Raw genomic sequence first — 14,622 nt, forward strand, 5'->3', positions numbered from 1 at the left:
CTTTTAGCTTGATCCAAATTCCTTTAACCCGTCTAAAAAATACGTTTTATGGAGGGCTACAAAGTATATGGTATATAGTATACAATATAGTCTATAGTTAGTGTATATTTTGAATGTTCTGCATTCATAGACAACTGGTCAGAGTTTTACACTTTTGAATAAAAAATTTAAATATAAAGGTATCCAGATGGATCGAATCAACAAACCATTGCCACCTACGTTTGAATAAAAAAGGCTTTGTACAAATGACTGATAAACTCAAGCTTTGCAATACAGTTTGGCTACAGAGCTCTTAAACGAGGGAGAGTGTTGCCGCTTCTAATAATTTTCAATTGAATAAAAAGCTTATTGTTTAAAAAAAAATGTATGTATATTAAAATATAATATTAAATTTTAGAATTAAATCGAAAACATAGTGTTATAAATAATAAAAATATTAAAATACTTATAAAGTATAAATAGATATCAATATTTTGAAGTTAAACAATTCATTAACTTAAATAAAAAATTCAATAATTTTAGCTAATTTCAACTTGCAATTATTAGTTTAGACATTTTTAAATATTTTTAAAAAGCTTTTATGGTAATATTTTTAATTTATGGCGCCGAAATGTAGGCAACATTCTCGGTATCAAATTTTGGCAGCCGACGTTGCCTAGTTGTGTGTGGTGTTTCGAAAGTTGATAAAACAAGCAAACAACGTTAACTTCGGTTGCACAGGATTTAGATAATTCTTTACAAATAAAGAAGTTTCCATACAGGAAATTGACTTTGGTTGTTCAATTTGTATGGTAGCTATATGCTATAGTGGTTCGAACTCAAAAATTTCTTTGGATATTGTAGTTTTGTCTTAGATAATAATGCATGCAAAATTGCGTGTAAATATTTTGTCAAATAAAAAAGTTTTCCTTACAACAATTTAATGTTGACTCTCCAGTTTGTATGGCACGTATCTGTTATAGTCTGATATCGGCGGTTCCAATAAATGATCAGCGACTTCTCAGAAAAAATACAACAGACGGACATGGTTAAATCAACTCAGCTCATCAAGCTAATCATTTATATATATATAAATATATTTTATAGGGTCTCCGAAGTTTCCTTATGGGTGTTACAAACTTCGTTGCAAACTTAATATATCATGTTCAGGGTATCAATATATATGTTTTTAACTCAAAAGTTTTTATGACAAGTTCTTTTATACATCGCGCCGAAATATAGGCAACTTTTTTGAAATTTACGTTTGACTTTAGTGTTTGTGGTTGTAGTGATTTAATGGTGTGAGTCTTGGGGTTATCCGCATATATATTTTAAACTGTCTCCCAACGTCCAAAAATTTTTTATGAGCAACTTGTCATGGCAGCAATTTGCTCTTTTCAGTGCAGGTACGATCAAAGTATAGAGAAAACTTTTTCGGAAATTTGATTTAAAAATACAGACATATATTCAAACACAATTATAAAATATAATATGTTAAATCTATTATATCTATTTTTAAATATTTTATTTGTATTTCTTTCATATCGGTTCTTATAATTTTCAATTAAAAAAAAATTATATAGAATAATTTTTAAATGCATATAAATAATTTAATTGTTAATTTTTCTAAAGCTTAGAATTTTTCAAATTGTTAAATTTTAATTTTTTTCTTAGTAAAAGAGTACCGAATTCCATTTAATTTCATAAATGCTTCACCCTAAAAGCCACTCACTACCGCTGCTGCCACCAGCCAAGATAATGGTAATTCAATCTTCACACATTTTCGTGTCTGGCGTTATTTCCGTAAATTGCAGCATTGTTATCGTTCTCATTTTAATTTTTTCATATTTTTTTGCTGCTATTTCCGTTAACTTCTTATTGCTTAGCGCTGTGCGCACCCCGCACATTTGCATACGAATACCTGCGCGTGGGCGTTGTTTACATTTCAGTCTCGTTTTTCGTCTGCGCCAATTTTATTTTTTTATTTTATGCACTGTTGTTTTTGTTGTCGCGCAACTCATTTTCATTTTCAATGTTGCACAGCACTGCTGTTATTGTTTTCATACAGCATGCTAGCGCAACAGCTGCAACAATTGCTAACTACGTTGCAAGTTGTTTGTGTTATTGTTACATTTGTCCGCTTCTTCTTTCACGTTTGTGCTCATTTTCAATTTCATTTTTTATGCAAATTTTGTTGTATTTTTTCCGGTTGATTACCACTTGGCGGCTGGCTGGCAGAAGCACTCCATTGTTGTTGGAATTGTTGTGAATTTTTTAATTGCTGCTCACAGTTGTGGGGCGGCAACACACGAGGACGGGTCAGTTCGTGTTTATCTATAAATGCTGTTGCTAATGAATTTTATGCATAATTTTTTCGATTTTTAATTTGTGTACACTCATGCGCAAAAATGTTGCAATTTGCACAAATTGATTAGCTTATTTTGGTTTTCAGTTTTCTGGTCTTCCGCGTTTTCTTATTTTTTATTTTTATGAAAATGTTTTGTTTCAGTGATTTTGAGTTTTTGCTTACCTTTGTGCATGTATATATATATATATATATATATATATGCAATTGCATATATGCGTTTGTGTGTTAGTATTGGTCGTTGCAATATAAATATTTGTTATCAATTTGATAGTCAAGTGGATTGTGATATGTAGAAAAAGGCGTCAAATAATCTTAACATAGACCTACATATATATTTGTTGGCGGAGACCTTTACATACATATTTACACAGTGTAAACCAAACTTATTTGCTTCGTCGCGCTCTTCAATCATATTTACAGTTAATAACAGTTGAATTTATGACTGCGTGCGAAGACATAACATTTGACCTAGTTTCGGAGACCGAATTTTTGTGTTGAACTTATGTTGTTTTGGAAAATTTGTTAGTGTTTGTGAAATTTATTGTACTCCATCTTATTTTATGACATAGACTGACCAAAAAAAAAAAATAAATTTTATGTTTTTTAATCTTTATAATACTTTATTATCGCCTAACAGGTTCCAGAACCAATAGACGCATGCCAACCTCGGCTGGAATGGCCTTCAGTGCCTTCAACAAATGATTTGTAATGGTCAGTGTACTCTTGACCCGTTCCCTGAAGCGTATTTTTCAGTTTCGAAAATTAACAAGTGAACAAAATCTGTCGAATAAGGTGGCTGATAAGGACTTTCGTTTCGTGTTTGACCAAAAAGTTAGATACAATCATGCTGAAATGTGTCGGCGCATTCAGGTCCTTAGGTGCAAGTATAGTATTGATACGTTTCATACCTAAAACACTAATTAAACTGTGTTGAGTCAATCCATAAGAGAATTTGAGTTTTTATGTTATATCTCGGATGTCAACACGATGATTTTCAAGCACTGTTCTGTTGTTTTACTTTTTTCATATTAACGTCATTAACAGACTTGAACAGATAAACGACTCGCTTGAGGCAAGTTTTCGATGACTTAGCGGCTTTCAATGGATGCTTGGTGCCACTCAAATACTTATGTACGTGATAAAGTAGACTCCCCAGAACACTTCTGGAATATTTACAACGATTGCGAAGCACAACATTTTAAGCAAACTACAGATCAATGATCACCCGAATATAAAAAAGATTTTACCAATTTGAAATAAATTTTTTTATCGATTCGGTTTCAGCACGCAGTTTAAATGAACCAGGGTCAATTTTGATTAGATGTTATTGTAGAGTTAGGTTGAATTTAGCTTTATTGTATAAGAATATTTTTTAATATTAGTATTCAAAGTATAACCCAACCGAAGCTACAATATTTTCCCAACATTCCATATTAAAAAGGGGCAAGGTCTGTGTTATAAGGGAGGTGAGGCAAAAATTAACAGCCGCTAATTTCCAAATAGTTTTTAACCGGTTTTGCAACATAAGGCCGAGCGTCTTGATGGAAAATTATTGTCTCTTGTCTAGTCGCTCTGGTCGTTTTTCAGCAATCGTTGTTTCAGTTTGATGAGTTGTTGTTGATAACGTTTCATCTGGGTTCGGGTGTTCATCCCACCCCAACTACAGAACATTACTTTGGCGTCATAGATATTCGGCTTTACCGTTGCTTTGGCTGGTTGATCAGCATTTACTTTTGATTTTTTGCATTTTACGTTATCGTAATGAATCCAGTTTTTATTACCAGTCACAATCCGATGCAAAAACGACTTCGTTTTGCAGCATTCAAGCAGCATTTCTGACATGAAAAATCGTCTTTCAACGGCTCATGACATTAATTCATAGAGCATCCAATTTCCTTGCTTTTAAATATTATATATCCGGCTACTTTTGAACATTTTGAAACGACTTCTTGTGCTTTTGCAATACCCGAGTAATGCTTCTATTTCCTAATCTTCAAATTTTTTTTCGACCCGACCCAGTACGTACCACTTTTTTCAAGCCAAAATCACCACTTTTAAGTCGTGCAAACCACCTTTGGCATGTTCGCTCAGCATGTTCGAAATATTGAAACAATGAAATCAAGTTACAAAAAATCTTTGCAAAACGCACGAACATAGTTATAGACCCACTATATATATTTTTTAAGTAAGACATATTGCGGTATATACATATCAAACTTTGCTTTACTGTATTGCCAACAAATCCTTTTAACCATACACATTTTTGCCGCTCATTTGCACGATTTGTTCTACTTCTCACTAAAAGAAGCTTAGAAAAGGAAAATGCATTTGCCTGCGCTGCCCTCGGCAATCTTTCAAGACGTTTTGAGTAGAACTCGGAAACTTTCAGATAAAGTGCCGCATCCAACAGCAACAATTGTAGGCGAGCGTGAACATGTGTTGCATGCTGCATGTTGTCAGTAACAAAAAGTCATTGTTATCCTCATTGTCGCGGCATAATGTTTGGCCCATTTTTAACCGAGCGTTGCCACTGCAGGTTGTGTAGGCCAGCAAAGTTTCCGCAATTTCGTATGCCTGTGTGTGGGTGTGTGTGCGCTCTCACTTGCTTTCCACTTTCTCATGACTGAAATACGTGCTGGCGACGCAGTCATCGCCGTGTGGCACATTTCCTTATGTTATTTGTGGCAGCATCTTGTGCACATTTGCCGTTACCGTTGCTGGTGCTGTTTGGCTGCCGGTGGGGCGCATCGTAACAACGGATTTTCCGCCATTTCTTGCTTGCTCTTGTCTTTTTCTTTCTTGCAACTCACCTTCGTCTACTTCTTCTTACACAATTTCTGCGTTGTGGCACTGATTTTCCGCTGCATCTGTGCCCCACTTGTGTCAAAGTCTGCCGCATCAGGCGACGCAGTGTCTTCGGCGACATTTATAGGCGACAACTTACATCTTTTTGTTTATGTTAATGCCGTAGCGCGTGTGTCTCTGTGTGTGTATATATATACATGTATGTGTGTGAGAGTCGTTTTTTCATGCGTCGCGTGTTAAACGTATGACACTGATTGTCGTTGTTGCGTCACGTGTCTGCTGCACATGCAACACTTTACCTAACACCCCATTCGCTTCGCCTCCCTCGCGCGTACTTACGATTTTGTCGCTTCATTGTCGCCAAATTCGCCACTGTGGCATGGAAATTCTCACTGCTGTGGCATGGCTGACGACTATTGAATGAAATGGAGCGTATGTTGCACGCTCAACTGCTACCGTTGGAAGTGGCGCGGTGCGGTGGCAAGGGCAGGTGCACGTTATTTCACATCGCTGTTGTTGTTGTTGTTGTTGTTGTTGGGTGGGTGCTTTTGCTCGCGTTGCCGCTTCAATTTCGATTTCATTCGAACGGAAGTGAATGTTACTTTTAATTATTTCCGCGCGATCGCCCTTCGCACATCTTCCCATCGCTTGTTTTTGTCGTTTAAAAGTTGCATCATTTTTTTTTTATCTCTATTTTTCGTATGGCATAGTGAGTGAGCGCGTGATTGCACGAACTTGTAAGCCCGCTTGTTTGCATGCCAACGTCTATGTGTGTGCATGTGTGTGTGAGTGGAGTTATTCTCATGCTGTTTGTAGCACTTAACACTTTAACAAATTAATTGTTCGCTCACAATACTCGACTGCAACCACGACAAATTAATTTTTTGGATTTCTTATTCCTCTTTACAGATTGCCTCGAAACGTGCTTGTGTGTTGTAAGAGTTGCTTGTTTTTAAATTTTTGGTAAGTGACACTAACTTTTATACACGCTTTTAATATATTATGTATATTGTTACACTTTCAAACAGTACATCATAAATGAGCTAGATACAATACCATCTGATCAAATTTGACCCGGACTACCATTTTCACATATTTTAATACGAATCTTTATTAACGTCTTCAAAGCCAAAACAAGCATGCCAATGCTTAATCCAATTTTCCATACACTTATTATCTTAGACCTCAGCTGGGATGGCCTCAGTGAGTTAAACGTACAATATTTTGGTTGTTTCGGTTTCGGCTAATTTTTGGAGCGCCATTCGCTAAATTGTTGGACAGTTACGACGTCATATTCATAAACCCACGTCTTGTCACCGGTAAGAGCGCGTTTGATGAATGCAGCGCATAAGTTGCGTTGTCAAGCATCTCCTTTGCGACCGTTACTCGACGTCGTTTTTGCAAAAGTTTCAGCTCTTTTAATACGAGTCTAGCATTGTCACGCTCCGTACCCAAAACTTTAACCAAAATGTGTTGAATTGATTCATAAAAGTTGTTGAGATCTACTGATATCTCTCTGATGCCAGAACGACGATTTTCAAGCATAGTTTCTTTAACTTTTTTGTTGAAATCGTAATTAACAGAGGTGGATAAACAACTCGCATGAGCTAAGTGTTCGAAGACTTCACGACCTTCACGGCATGCTTGGTGCCACTAAAATGCTTTTGTTCGTGATAAAGTAGGCTTCATAAAACATTTCTGCAACATTTTCAACGATTCCGTAGTCGTGATTCCGTTGGAAATACCAAAATTCAATCAAAGTTGTTTTTCAATAGTTAAAAACGCAGACAAACCTTGCGCGTTGTAAACAAACAGCTGCCAAATACATAGTAATTGACATGTGAAGATCAAGCTGAACACGAACATAAAAAAGCATGTTTCAATCTAGAATTTTTTTTGCTTATTCTGTTTGCGCGCGCAGTTTAAATGGACCAATCCGAGTCAAATTTGATTATGGTGTTAGAAAATTTAGGTTTTTCATTAAAGAACTATCTATTTTTCTTTAGAAAATTACAACAACGGTTCATTTTTAAATCACGACGGTTTAAAAAATTGAGCTCTTTCAAACATTCCACGCAGTTGGTGCAGCTCTTCTATAGTTAAGACTTGCAGAATTGTTCATACAAGTATATACTTGTATATGAAAATAAACCAACATACGTTGATAATTCAGAGTAATTGGAGTAAAGTTAATAAAGTTGTCTTCGATTGGTAATTTTTCTGCTCGCTTCTGTTTTCTTGTCGAGAAATTTACATGTGAAAGCAACAACAAAGTTATCGAGTTGAATTTTTAGCAAGGGAGTATGCGGATACCTCATTAAAGTGGTATAACTTCTATTTTCATCTTATATCTGTTTTGCATATTTTAGCTCACTTTTAGTATTGTGAATGATTCAAATGACAAATTAAAATACAAATTTCTTTTGTTTGTTGTATTTTTAAAACTTAAATCAGTTATAATAATTTATGAAAATTACTGCAACGTTTTTTACACTGTTGCGCATGCTTCAGAAGACAGGTTAGCGCAGTTTTACACAACAAGTGCTAACCTTTTCTTTTAGCATCTGGCATAGATGTCTTAGTTCAACTTCGTTGATAATTTTGTAACTGGCATCGTGTTTCTCGAGGAGCGTGATGAGAAGTTCTTTCAATTACAGTATGAAAGTCAACCTCTGTCCTCTGAATTGAGGGTACTACACATTTTCTGTCGACAGAAATACTATGACATTTTCTTTAATTGTCTTTTATTCCAAGCCAGAAAACTGAAGCAGGATAAATTGAGCGAATATTAAGAGCGAGTAGATGTGCACAAGTGGGGGTGTATGAACTTGTATATATAATCTCGATTCTAATTGACATTAGCGAGTAAATAACCACTTTGCCTCTGTTTCATATTGTTTAGGGATACAAATCAGCTGCTTGTACTTGGGAATTTCATTAAGAGCCAAATTTTGTCTTACAAATATTATACAACAGCCTAACACACTTTTAGGACTGGGTGCTTTGAAAATGTTGATTTTTTAACTTATTGGATTATGCTTTGTAATAAATTACGTAAAATATCAGTTAATACTGCGAGAATGTTCTTGAGAATTTCGATCTCTTCCTAATAGTTTTTTAATGTTCATATTTACGTTTATGCAAAAAATGATGCAACTTTCTTTCGACGGCAACTTTTTTATATTGAGTTATTAAACCACCAATAATATCAATCCGTATATTCAAGTAGTGTCTAATTCTACGCTATCTAGCTGACTGCCAACAGTCTTATCCATTACTCTGGCTTAATTATTTTGTTGATATTGTATCAAGTTAAACAGTGGCCTACGCCGACGTAATAACGATATACTTGTATTATATATAATTGGTACTTACAAAGTAGCTCATTATTTTGCCGAGTTTTTTTCCCATCTTGGGTTCATCTTGACTTTTGTTCACAAATAAAGAGACGTAAAGCTTAAACGTGCCTCCGAACGGTTAAAGAGTTTTATAAGAAACATCAGGATTTTTCGCAGATTCATCGTTAATTGGTGATATTAATTGTTTGGTCTAGCTCGGAGACTAAAATCCGATCCAGGCTGTTGCGTATAAAAATTAAAAAGTTTTTACAACAATGGCCTTAAAACTGTAACTGAATATAGTTTTGAAACCACTTCAAAGACTGTTTGTCTACGATTTATACCTCTCACACGGAGCTTTTCAATTTATCTCAAAGTAAATCTGCATTCAATTTTATTTCACTTAAGCGAATCATAACTTCATGACACATTACAAACAAACATTCATTGCACAGCAATGCACACTTACATACAAACAACCATATAGACAAGTATATATACTTGTATTTACAATTTCAATTTCAATTCCCAACGAATCATAGTGCGAGTATCGGAGCATCTATCAAAGAAATCTCAAATCAGCCACGTGGTATCTTTCACTTCTAAAGCCATGGAGACCATGGATACGACACAAATAATATGGAGTATTACTAAAGTGGACTGCAATTTCGCTTTTCACCAACAACATTCGAAACGGGTTTTTCTATTCCAACTGTCTTAGAGTTGCCAGACGACGTGGCGCATTTGAGTGTCCCGCAAAACCAGCAACAACAATAATAATGAATATGGTAGGGGAAATCAGTTGCGACGTGCCACTGGTGTTTTTTGTTGCTATTGCTGCTGCTGCATGATTGATTTTCAGCGCCAACAACATTTGTTCTTATTGTTATTGCTGTTGTTGTGCTTGCTACCATTCACCATTTGCCGCATTGCACCACTGAGACACATTTGCATCACTGAGCATTTAACCTCAAAGTTTACTCGCTTCCACAGCTGACTGACTGACTAACGGACTGACGCTTACGAACTACTCTTACTGCTGGATTGACAGACAGACGACGGATATGTGCACGGTGTGACTGTCAGCCAGCTTGTCTGGGTGATGACTTTAGTCGCACTCGTAGCGCTGGTGGTACGCTGTAAGCACGATGATTGGTGACCGGTGGCATTAGCAACCTGCAACCTGCAACGTGCCACGGGGTTAATGCTTTGAAACTAAAAGCCTAACACACACATACACACACACGATCGCATACATTTATATACACAGCGAGCTGTGTGGTGCATCTTACGCGTGCAACATTTGCGGACAGCGCTGCGGACAGGTCATCAATCAGTGGCTGCTTGCCACAAGCAAGCGTTGAACGATGGCTTTCAAGCGACATCTGAAGTGCTGCTTAGTTTGCAGCTTAAATGCGCTAGGGAAAAATGTCTTATTGGGGCATTTTATAAGGGAAATTGGAGATTTGTTGCGCGCTGTGCGGTGGCGATGTGTCGAGTTGCTGGTTTTTCACACCAACAACAAAATTGTTTTTAAGGCACACACCCATATACTAACGGCACATACGAACACCTACCGATGTAGGTGAAGATGGTATTAGCTTGGCTTTCGTGCGCCAACGACGAACCGTTAGGTTCATAACGGTCACTGTGGGTGAGTTACTTGCAAATCTTTTAAAGCAACAACATTGAAAATAAAATAAAATGTTAATAAAGAAGCGCAAGCATATGAAAGCAAAGCATGAACACCTCTGCTCTTTGTATGCGATAGCAAGTCAAGATGTCGGTCAAGAGTCCAACTGGTAATTGGTGTTAAATTTAAGACATGTTGAGCTGCAACAGTAGCAAAAAGGCGTAAATGTTAAGCAAAATTGTTTTTGTTTAGCTTCTAGTGTACAATAGCACCAAAGGTGTTCCTAATCTAGAAAAACAAGAAAACAAAATGTTCGATTAAAAATTATAGCTTTGAATTCAATACATCTTGCTGCGCTGAATTTCAACTTTTGGCCTTTGTTAAATTAATGATTTCTCATAACTGAAAAGTTACTAAATTAAATAATTAAGCTTTCGATTTCGTTAAAGAATTTTTGTGCGCTAATTTCTATTTGGTTGAAATATCCGAAAAAGTCTTCTTGCCTTAATTGAATCAACAATAATTTTTTTATCTTTGACCCGTTGAGAAATTTAGTATTTCTAAACTTGATTTTCATTTTTTTGTTATCGTCAGATAATATAGCATCTTATATTTTCCGAATTCGTGAGCATCCTAATCCATTTGGTAGCCCCTATATAGAAATTAAGCTTTCCTGAAACTCGTATGGCACTTCCGCGAATGGGGAATTGACTCAAACATATTGCCGCTTGGGTGGAGCCTCCAACCTCTAAGTTGAAATTCATTCCACACTGTTTTATTTACAAATAATTTTCTCGACATCCTATTTTCATCCCGTTCATTACGATAGTCCATCATCAGCATTGGTTTGTTATTTCTTGTTCTCTATACCATGCCCTAAAATATTTATCGAAAGCATACTAAGAAAAAATATAAATGTATTCTTGATAAATCTCATGTCTTTCGGAGCACCAGAAAGGACGTAAGAAAGTTGATACTCAGTTTTTGTTCTGAGATGTGCTTAAACTTCTATCAGTGGTGGTTTTCTTAAAATGAAAAAGCATTGCTCTGAGCCATCACCAGCCTTTTGGGCCTCAACTATTTTGAATAAAGATTTATCTCGTCAAAATGGCGATATTTACTTCTTCAAATGACACGGATATTGGGCGTATGCTTTACTTCGCGCTAGTCCATAAATTACAATGTATTATTTCAAGTCAAGTTTTATGGTTGATCCCCAAGATTGGCTCACATTTGGACCATTAGAGAAAAACTACTATAAATATATCTCATTGATAAGCAGTAATAGATTACGCGTCATAAAGTCGGGTATGTGCTAGTAAGATGAGTGTGTTCGTTGAAAAATATGTTGATCACATGTCTAAGACGATTATATCACCTTTCAGGGAGATCTTCTCGAGTTAACATGGTTGAGATCATCCTCTCTTGCACAAGCTGTTGAAAAATGTCTTCTCATTCATCACACGTCCAGACATGAGGCTTTGAGACTGATAACTTTAACGGGTATTAGCTGCAGAATATATGCAGAATTAACTACGCCGCGCTCAATTTTCTTTTTTTTTCAACTTGTGAAAATACAAGACAGTTTAGTATAAAGTGTATGTTAATAAATTTACTCCATATGCTGAGTAATAAAACAAGTTTCAGTCGCTTTGCGCCTTTTGCAAAATATTTTTTTGTATGCACCATACAACCCTTTCAATACAGCATAACCGCAAGACACAGTAAGCACGTACTCACGATCGAGAACTGGTTTTCTGCAAAAAATGTATGCTTCTCAGGTAGTTGGAATTTAAAAAATCTTGTGCTGCTGTCAATTTCACAGTCACAAATGCGCTTCGGCATGTGTGTTTTTTCAAGTTGCAGCGATGTTTATGAATATGAGTACGTATGTGCACCATAACCCAAATACTCAAGCACAATAAATACAAAATATCGAAAATGTTTTGCAAAAATGCTGAAATCAGTAATTTACTGACATACATTCAGTCTTTTTATACCCTGAACAGGGTATAATATATACATAAATGATCAGCATAATAAGTTGAGTTGATTTAGCCATGCCCGTCTGTGTGTATATATACAAACTAGTCTAGTTTTTAAGCTATCGATCTGAAATTTCGCACCTGTCCTTCTCTTACTAGAAGCTACACATTTGTCGGAATGATCGATATCGGACCCCTATAGCAGATAGCTGCCATATTAACTGAACGATCGGAATCAAGTTCTTTTAAGAAGCTTCTGTACTTGTGAAGGGTATTATAGCTTCGGCGCAACCGAAGTTACGGGTTTTTCTTATTTATTCCTAAAATTATAAATGTTGCCGATAAAAATTGAGTTGAAATGGTTTTGTGAGATTTCAATTTGATTTTAGATTTTATAAAATTGCTTCCCAGATTTTGTTTACCTGAAAAATTAATAATAATATCCAAAGGTGGCATATATTCGGATGAAAGCTTTCGTTTACGTTAAATTCCTTGCGTTTAGAGTCGATGATTTTGTTGGTAAAAAAAACTTTATTAATTCAATGCGATTTTAACGAAGCTTTTTTGTAGCTTTTTGGTGCATGGAAGCTTTCACCTAAAAGTCTTGGAATGATATTTCTTATCTAAAACTATATAAAATAAAATTTGATACAAATATATTTTTGAAGTTTACAGATTGTAAAACATACAAACCATTCACATTTAAGCATTTCCCTAAAATATCATAAAAAGAAATAATATTAAATTGGATTTCTCACTAAAAACTCATAAAAAAGCGTTTATGATTTAATTAGATTTTATCAAAGATTTTTTTTAGAGCTTAGAGGTAAAACATGCAAAAAATGTGCTTCCATTTGAAAAAAGTTTTGTTGGAGCTGAATTTTTTACTTAAAAGTTTTAAAATAAAATTTGATAAGATTACTGGCCTAAAACTTTGGAGAAAAATATTTTCTAACATAAAGCGATTTCATGGAACCTTTGCTGGAGCTTAGAGCTTTCAAAATGTATGAGCTTTCACAATAAAAATGACGAAATGAAATTTAATGAAAACCTAAAACTGTTAAGAAAAGCCTTTACAGGAGCTTTTTTTGATATAGAGATCAGAGCTTTCACCTTAAAAGTCATAAAATTACAAAAACGAATTAATGAAACTTGTAATAAGTTGCACCCAAAATGTGGCGTTCTTTCAACAATGTAGCATTTATTTTAAGCAGCAAAACAAAGAAGTGATACTGAAAAGAAAAGTTGAAAGTGACGTACGACATAGAAGTGCTGCAAAGACGTCTGTAAAGAACAGAGTAGGAGAAAGAAAGTCAACATTGATTTATTATGACAAAGCACAACTGACAGCGGTAGCCAAGCAGCAGCAAAAAGATATGCGTTGCAAGCTGTAACTGCAACAATAAAAGGCAAGTCGACCACGAGCGGGCGGTTTGCTCGAGTGTTATTGCGAGCATTTACTTTAATATAAAAGGAAATGTATGTTCAAGTGTGAGTGTGTGTATGTGTGCATGCTTTGCTTACGCTGCGCACGTGTGGCTGCACATTGATTTATATGTTGGCATATACATATGTACTTCTACATATGTGTATACTTATGTGTCTGCATTTAAGCCATGCGGCGTACTAATTTGCTGCCAACAGCTTAAAATGGCTCATAAATGTGAAATTGTTACTACTTTGGCTGTCAACTTGTCACAAAAGCATTGATCATAATTGCTGCTGGCAACAAATGTGCCACGAGCTGTTAAGCGGATTTTATTTCAAGAAATATTTTACAATGAAATGTGACTTTTAATGAAGTGAAGTGCCTTATGGGTTACGCTTTTCTTTGGGAAATAGAAAAAAAAGCAATAAATATAAAAAGAAATATTATAAAAGTTAAAAACAACGTTAACTTCGGCTACATTGCATCTATAATACCCTTCATAGCACATTTGTTACAGCACAAGAGGGTATAAAATTATCTTTAATTAGATTTTTATAGTTTAGTTTGTATAATAGCTATCTCATATAGTGGTTAGATCTGAACATTGTATTCGGAGACTGTAGAGTTCCCTTTACCAAAAATTCGTACCAAACTTTGTGCAGATATCTTGTGAAATAAAAAATATTTTCATACTTGATTTGATCTGTCAGTTTGTATGGCAGCTATATGCTTTAGTAGTCCGATATCGACGATTCCGATAAATGAGCAGCTTCGTCATTACTGAAGGGTATGCTGTTATTACAACTTTTATATATATGTATATAGTACATGTGGAGATATATGTGCATATGTGTATGCCCATTTATCTCTTTCACCTCTGCTGACTCTTTGTCAATAACTTTGACATTGCTTTCGTGCAGCGCTTAAATGCTTAAAGCTCCCAATTAATTTTTGAATTTTGTCCACAATTTATTATTACAATAAACTGCGAGCGCTCACATATATTTCTGCTTATACCTATGTATGTATGTGCGCATTTTGAATGAAATGCCATATAACCCGCAATTTGTGCAAACTCTTTGGCA

The 14,622-nt window shown here is 35.3% G+C and overlaps 1 protein-coding gene across 5 annotated transcripts in view; it reads left to right on the forward strand.

Annotated features, from left to right (window-relative positions):
- kmr (kramer) overlaps positions 1-14,622 on the forward strand; it is a 205,636-nt gene that overhangs the window by 57,463 nt on the left and 133,551 nt on the right. For all 5 annotated transcript variants that reach the window (XM_070105721.1, XM_070105720.1, XM_070105723.1 and 2 more), the window contains one exon: positions 6,062-6,115. The gene's annotated coding sequence lies outside the window, so the exon portion shown is untranslated. The remainder of the gene's footprint in view (positions 1-6,061; positions 6,116-14,622) is intronic.

Source organism: Bactrocera oleae, chromosome 2 (genome assembly GCF_042242935.1).
Source record: "Bactrocera oleae isolate idBacOlea1 chromosome 2, idBacOlea1, whole genome shotgun sequence".
NCBI classification, from domain to species: Eukaryota; Metazoa; Arthropoda; class Insecta; order Diptera; family Tephritidae; genus Bactrocera; species Bactrocera oleae.